Source organism: Dama dama, chromosome 5 (genome assembly GCF_033118175.1).
Source record: "Dama dama isolate Ldn47 chromosome 5, ASM3311817v1, whole genome shotgun sequence".
In the NCBI taxonomy this organism is placed as follows: domain Eukaryota; kingdom Metazoa; phylum Chordata; class Mammalia; order Artiodactyla; family Cervidae; genus Dama; species Dama dama.
Genome location: NC_083685.1, coordinates 102,526,803 through 102,533,905, shown reverse-complemented (window position 1 = coordinate 102,533,905; position 7,103 = coordinate 102,526,803).

Sequence of the window (7,103 nt, the reverse complement as noted above, 5' to 3'; positions counted from 1 at the left end):
TTCATTTTTGTCACTATGAAAATTGGTTGAGTCCACAGAGGCACATTTATGGGATGTAGTGGCTTATGGTCTAAGTGAATGTTTGGGCTGCATCACCTGCCAGTTGTGTGCCCTCGGGCGCTCTGGTAACCTCTGGGGGCTCAAAGGGTCACAGCGGTCCACCCCTCCTGCGATTGTTGTAGGTATTAAAGTTGAGGTTTCAGCATAGCATCTGGGGAGTGCCTGATCAGTTATAGGGATCGTGTTTTGTAACTCCCTCCCCAACCACACGATGCTGACTTTTCTTCATTTCATTAAATTATCTTCCTTGACATTATTTTTAATACCTTCACAGCATTTCATCTTATGACTGTACCAACCTTTATCCCATATTGTTTGAGATATAGCATGTTCATTTTCCTTCATTATAAAAGTGCTGCAACAAATAGCTGCTTTTTTTTTTCTCTTGCATATCCATATTTCTAGAATTTTCCTTTCTGGATCAAAACTGTAAGGTAATTGCCACACGAGGTCCGGGATTTATCACTGAAGTCCCCTGGAGAGGTATTTCTTAGTCTCAAACAATGAAGAGTAAAAATACTTGAAGCTTTGCCCAGTCTCGCCTTGAACCTCTCCAAAGGTTTCGACCTTGATCTGTGAACTTCCTAGGCTTTCGCTGAGGTTTCCCACTGGATAAGTGGTTCAGGAGGTCACGAGCAAGAAAACATCTGTCTTCAAGTTCAGTTGAAGTGCAGCCTCGTTCCTCCAGCTCAGAAGTGCTCATGGAACAAAAGGAAGCATCGTGGGGACAATGAGGTAGCTTGGGGAATGCTCCTCCAGGTCCCTTGCTGAGATGCTTTGTGTGTGCCCGTTGTTTTGTTTTGCTTTGCTGGTAAGGAATGCTTCGATGCCTGGTGTGGTCCACCTGCCTGAATCAAGCATTCCCTTGGCTTAGAGTGGACCTTCCTGTCCACCTCCCTCAAAAACAACCGGCCTCTGCCAGCCAACCCAGGCTTCCTTCTTGGCCTTGTCTCTCCTGACCTGCGGGACTTGGAAAGTCCGTCCACGCCTCTCCAATCCCCTCACCTCAAGACTGTCACCTCCTCCACCCAAGGGAGCCTCTCTCCATCAGGAGAAGAAAAACATTCCTTAGGAGTAAGAGTTTTTAGAAAAGTTTCAGAGTTCTCAGTCCCAAGTGCAAATCCACATGGGACCCTCTCTTTCTTGGGTTGCTTCGGAATCCCCGCTCTCGCCTGCTCGTGAGATGCCAGAGAAGACCGCCTTGCCCCTCCACTTGCATCTATGGAATTCGGCCTTTCTCAGCAACAATGTGTTTGGGAACAAAGAGCTCTTTGTACTTCGTATGGTGCCAATAGCTCCACACGACCATTCTGTACTTTCTCTCTCCCATAGGTGGGGCAACTAAAGATGCGATGTATCCCATGATAAACCGCCGGTCTGTGTAACTGAGGGAATGGCCCTGTGCCAGCCTGAGTTTGTGTGACTAGGCTGCTTTTTACCTGCGTCTTCGTTGCTCATTGAGAATATCTTCTAGGGGCTTGGAGATGACATAACTTCAGACACGTTCAGCTATAGTGGAATCTGCACACGGAAGTCAACACTAGCTTCATTCCTCCCCTTCCCCCTCCCCTCCTCTTCCCTTTCTCCTCCCTCCTTCTCTTCCTTCATCCCCCTCTTAGGCTCACTCTCTTAATAACAAACTGCTCAGAGAGTCTAAATGGGTCTGGATGGGGCAGTAACCAGCCTTCCGAGGCCCTTTCAGACCAGCTGTGTCCCAGCCCCGCCAGGAACGCCCACACAGGCTGCAGGCTGTAAGGAAACAGGAAAGGCCACCCTGCTGGCGTAAACACTCCCCAGATATTGACTGAGTGCTTGGTGGGGCCGATGCGCCAACGACATTCATCCCCTGGACAAATGCCCGATTGAGACTCATCTCTGTTTTTCCTTTGGGGAATTCTGTATAATGGAAAAACATCACAGGTTTGGAAACCAGAGGAGCTGGTTTTAAGTCCCAGCAGGTACTCGCTGGTCCGCGGAGGAAAGACCCTCAATTTTCCAAGCCTCAGTTTCCAGCTAGAGAATAGTCCTGATTCCCTTCTAGTAAAATACTATACGGAATGGCATTTTGGCCGCTCTAAGAGCAGAAGACAAGGGTTGCCTCTCACTTCCATGCATCTGCTCTGATTCTTCTCCCTGTAGAGAGCAGTGAGGGTCTCATGAAATCAAACCGCCAGCCGTGTGCTGGGGCCACCTTGTGCCAGCTGCACAGGTGAGTGACGCTGAGATCTCGGAGGCAGGATGAGTCAGGGCACTGGGATGGGGGCCACACAGGATGGGGCAAAGGGTAGAAGTTGTAGGACGTTCTCTTACTTTGCTTTTTTAAATGAGAAAATAAACTGGGATGCATAAACAGATAAAACATGTCAGTATCTTTGGTGAAAAAAGGGAATTAGACCACATAACATCTATGGAAGCACCATGAAAAAGGTATAGATGTACTATGAATCCAGACAGCTATGTGTGTTTGTCGCTCAGTGGTGTCCGACTTCTTTATTTTTTTTGTGACTGCATGGACTGTAGCCCACCAGGCTCCTCTGTCCATAAGATTCTCCATGGGAATCCTGGAGTGGGTTGCCATTTCCTCCTCCAGGGGATCTTCCCAACCCAGGGGTCAAACCCAGGTCTCCTGCGTTGAGGCAGATTCTTTACCACTGAGCCACCAGGAAGGCCCCCAGACACCAATAAGAGGCTCCAAAAAGCAGTGGGTACCAAGAGTGGACTCTGCAGCCAGCTGGCCGGATTGAAGCCGTCCTCTGCCGTTTCCTCATGGGGCATCTTGAGACAGTCACTCCGTGTCTTACTGTGCCTTGATTTCCCCCACACCCCATCTTGCCCCAGTCTCCGTCCTCTGAATTCTTAGGCCCTGGAGTAGGAATCTCCAGGCTGAGTCCTGGCCTGAGTGGCAGCAGCCTCTGCAGTGCAGTCTTCAGAGTCAGATCCTGGGAGCATCCAGGAAGGTGGGTGTCTGAGGGGGGGGTTGCTGGGACACAATGCTCATTGGTCCCCATCACCACCATGTCAGCAGAGGACTGTGGGAAACTCCTCTCTCTCTCTGTGTGTCTCTCTCTGTCTCTCTCACACACACATACACACACATCAGATATACACACAAGCACCTGCTATGCCTACCAAGACTGACCACAGCTGTGTAACACAGCAGCCTGCACTGGGACTTACCTCGATTTGGGACCACCTGACACCATATGATGTGAAGGACTGACTCATTGGAAAAGACCCTGATGCTGGGAAAGACTGATAGCAGGAGGAGAAGGGGGCTACAGAGGATGCGATAGTGGGATGGCATCATCGACTCTATGGACACGAGTCTGAGCAAACTCTGGGAGATGGTGAAGGACAGGGAAGCCTGGCGTGCTGTAGTCCATGGGATCACAAAGAGGCGGACACCACTGAGCAGCTGAACTGAACTGATGCCACATGACGATCTGACTGGATGCTGGAACATCCCAGTGAATGTTAGAAACTTCCCACACCTGAGCCCCCTCCCAGACCACCGTGTCCTTGTGTGGCTCTGGGTCTGGGCAAGGATGTTCCCAATCAAGGACTGACTCTGAGGAGCAGCCAGAGCTGAAATCTGAGATATGAAAACAGACTAAATTGTTTCCCTGTGACTGGGGAGATGCTGCCTGGGGGCAGAACTCTCTCCTGACTGTGGAGTCCAGCAGAACAGAACACAAAGTGTCTGTGGCAGAGGAGGACCTCCCTGCATGCATGGGTGCTGCAGACCCTTCACAGAAGAGGGAGAGAAACTGCCAGAATTTCAGGAAACTCATTCACTGAAACGAAGCCCCCTTGCCCAGAAGCTTACACCTAGAGAACCTGCTAGAGATGGAGGACACTTTCTTTCTTTTTATTTTTTTAAATTAATTTTTATTGGAGTCCAGTTGTATTTCAGCGTTGCATCAGTTTCTGCTGTACAATGAAGCGAACCAGTTATACGTATACATACATCCCCTCATTTTTGGATTTCCTTCCCATTTAGGTCACCACAGGGCATTGAGGAGAATTCCCTGTGCTATCCAGTAGGTTCTCATTTCTCATTAGTTATCTATCTTAAACATAGTATCAACCTGTCAAAGGTGTCCATCCCAGTCTCCCAGTTCTCCCACCGTTTGGAGAACATTTTCTGAGAGTTTGAAGGGGTCCACACTGCAAAGAGGCCGAGAAGCACCCTCCTTTCTTTTGTGCGCCTCTGCAGATTTTCCATCATTCTTCCAACCTGTCCTGCCCGACAGGTTAGACTGTTCTCAACAGAGGCTTGTTTATTTGAATTATCTCATGGAGGTCTACATTTAACCCTGACTCGATTAAAAGCCCACGGAAGACAGAACCGTAGGAACCCATTTCCAGGAGCTGCGTTTCAATGCCTGCCCATGTGACAGGGCGGAGCGAGGTCTAGACAGTCATGGCAGGTGGCGGGGGCCGTTTGTGGCTGGGGGCTGGGACGGGGGCCCTGATTTGGTTCCCTGATGAGATCCTGTGAAGAGATGACCTGTGAAATGTTTGAGTGCCTTAAAATGATGTTGTTGATAAAGGATGAAACCTACCTGCACACACATTATACACATAGTGTACTGCATTGGCCTCAAAGTCTGTTTGAGCTTGTGCATACGCCATAAAAGAAAAACCTGAATGAACCTTTTGGCCAACCCTAGGTTTCATCTCTGCAGACTTCACTGGGGGTGGGGGGGTGGGCACTGAGGATTGGGTGATCTCTTTGCTCTGACACAGGCTGGCACTGGTGGTGAGAATGGCCTTGGCATCCCGGTTTTTGGGCACACCCAAAGCTCCTCTCCCTCCAGTCCAGGCTCCCCACGCCCCAAGGGCCTCTTGGGATCACTGTGTTCTGGTGAGGACACAAAGCTGGGTGCTGTCTCTTTAAACAGTAGAGGCTGAGCTGCTCTCAGGCCACCATGACATATCCCAGCATTGGACCAGCCCCTGAATAAACTGGATGGACGCCTGGTCTGGCTTCAGTTACTGGGGAGCACCACCAGGGCGCATTTCGGGGATCCTGGTGGGAAGCAGCAGGACTAGACCTGCCAGCTGCTGGTGTCTCGGCTGCCCTGTTCTGGGAGGGGCCTGCCTGACACGCGTCTGAGTGCGAAGAGAGCCGCGTGGAGGAAGGGGTGACCCTATTTGGCCCGGTGAGTTGTCTTGGCAGACTGTGCCTCTGGATGGTGTGTGCTCATGATTTACAGAGCACTTGCTGCCCAGCTCCACGCCCTGCAAACCACAGATGGAAAGGATTGCAGGGGAGACAGCACGTGTGTGTTGGAAATGACCAGAGAATCTGAGGGTTTCTAAAATCCTTGGCTGAGAGCTGGATATACACTCTGGCTGGGGAGGCCAGAAGGGCCCTCTGGGAGCATCTAGAAACTCCGGCACATCCAAAGTTGAAGGGAGGAAGGGGACCAGACATGCCTGCCCTGATTGAAAACAGCTCCACGCACACGGCTGGCCGGTGACCTTGGATTGTAAGCAGGTTGGGGAGAGGCTTCCACTTGTAATGGAACCCTGGCTGGGACCTGGGTGTGGCCGAGCTGGTGACATCGCCCTAGGAGGTGGCATTTGTCTTCCACAGCTTTGAGCTGAGTGGGTAGGAGGCAGGCGAGGGGCAGTGAAGTGACTGATTGACAGGGATGGGTGGGTTCAGATGTCCTGCAGTGTGACTATTGTGTGACCTGGTTAATGACTAAAACCTTGGGTGCAAAGGAAAGGAAGAAATGAGCTACACCTTACCATGTACGCACTTTTCTAGATGTCTATATTTCATTCAGAAGCTTAGCTGGAAAAGAAGACAAGAAGGGAAGAAAATCCTGAGTAGATATGCTAATATTTATAAAGTGCTTAGAACAGTCCCGGGAACCTGGTGATCATGTCAATGTTGGTTTAATAAATAAAAAGTCTGAATGGCACAAAGGCAGGCAATAACTCCCAGGGCAAACTCAGCCTAGAATATGACCCAGGAGGAAAGTGATCACTCTCATTCGTTTAGTTAGTCCTTCTACCTACGAATGTGCTTTCAATCTAGGGGGCTGATAAGTGATTTTAGTTTAGGGGGTCGGGCTTTCCTTAAAAGGTTGTTGTGAGGATTAAATATGAAATAATAATAATAGTGACAATTTCTTGGTTACTACTGATCCTTTATTTGGTTCCAGACACTATGCTATTTCACACACTATCTCTTTTAATCAACACCATAACCCTTTAAAATGGGCATTCTCAGTCCTGTTTGCAGATGAGAAAACTGAAGCACCTCGAACCTCAGCAAACTGACCAAATCCACAGCCCTGAGTAAGCAGGCAAATCAGGTTTATTTGAGCCTCCATGCCTAACCACTGGACCACACCGCCTCAGAGTCCTGCTAACCCACCTGCCGTATCACCGGGCAGTGAACAAAAATTTCCCAAGGATTCGTCTTTTTAATCTAAGGATTTTTGAAAGACCATTGTTTGAAGAAAATTTCCAAATTATTTTTGCTTGAAGAATGTATAATTAGCTACCACAGGCAGCTGCTTTCAGATAGTAAAATAAGTAGATGGGGGTATTTGAGTCATTCAGAGCGGTGATGTTCTGTGACACAGAGCCTTGGCAGGTGCTGGTGACTTGTGTATGACCTGCTGCGTTGGCAGGCAGACCTGTAACGCCCACCTTCCCGCTCCGCGTTCCTGCATCAAGGCGCGCTCCCGGAGCGTCTTACCCTCTTACCGGGGCGCACCCACCCTGCGCCCGGAAGGGCTATCCTCTCTCCCCGTGACGCTGGGCGGACCGCCTTCAGCCGGGCTATGAATCAGCTGATTTCCCTGGCTGCTCTTCCCCCACCTCAAATGGCCAACTCCCCACCCTGTGGCCGGGGACGCCAGCCCAGACCCGGCACCAAGCCGGCAAACTCGCCTGGAGCGTACCCAGTTGTGGTCTGGATTTGCCCAGCGACCCCCGGGCACGCTGTCCTGCAGTGGGCCGCCTTTTCCCTCCTCCTCCAACTCTCCCCCAAGCGGACCCGCTAGATCCGTCCCGGGAAT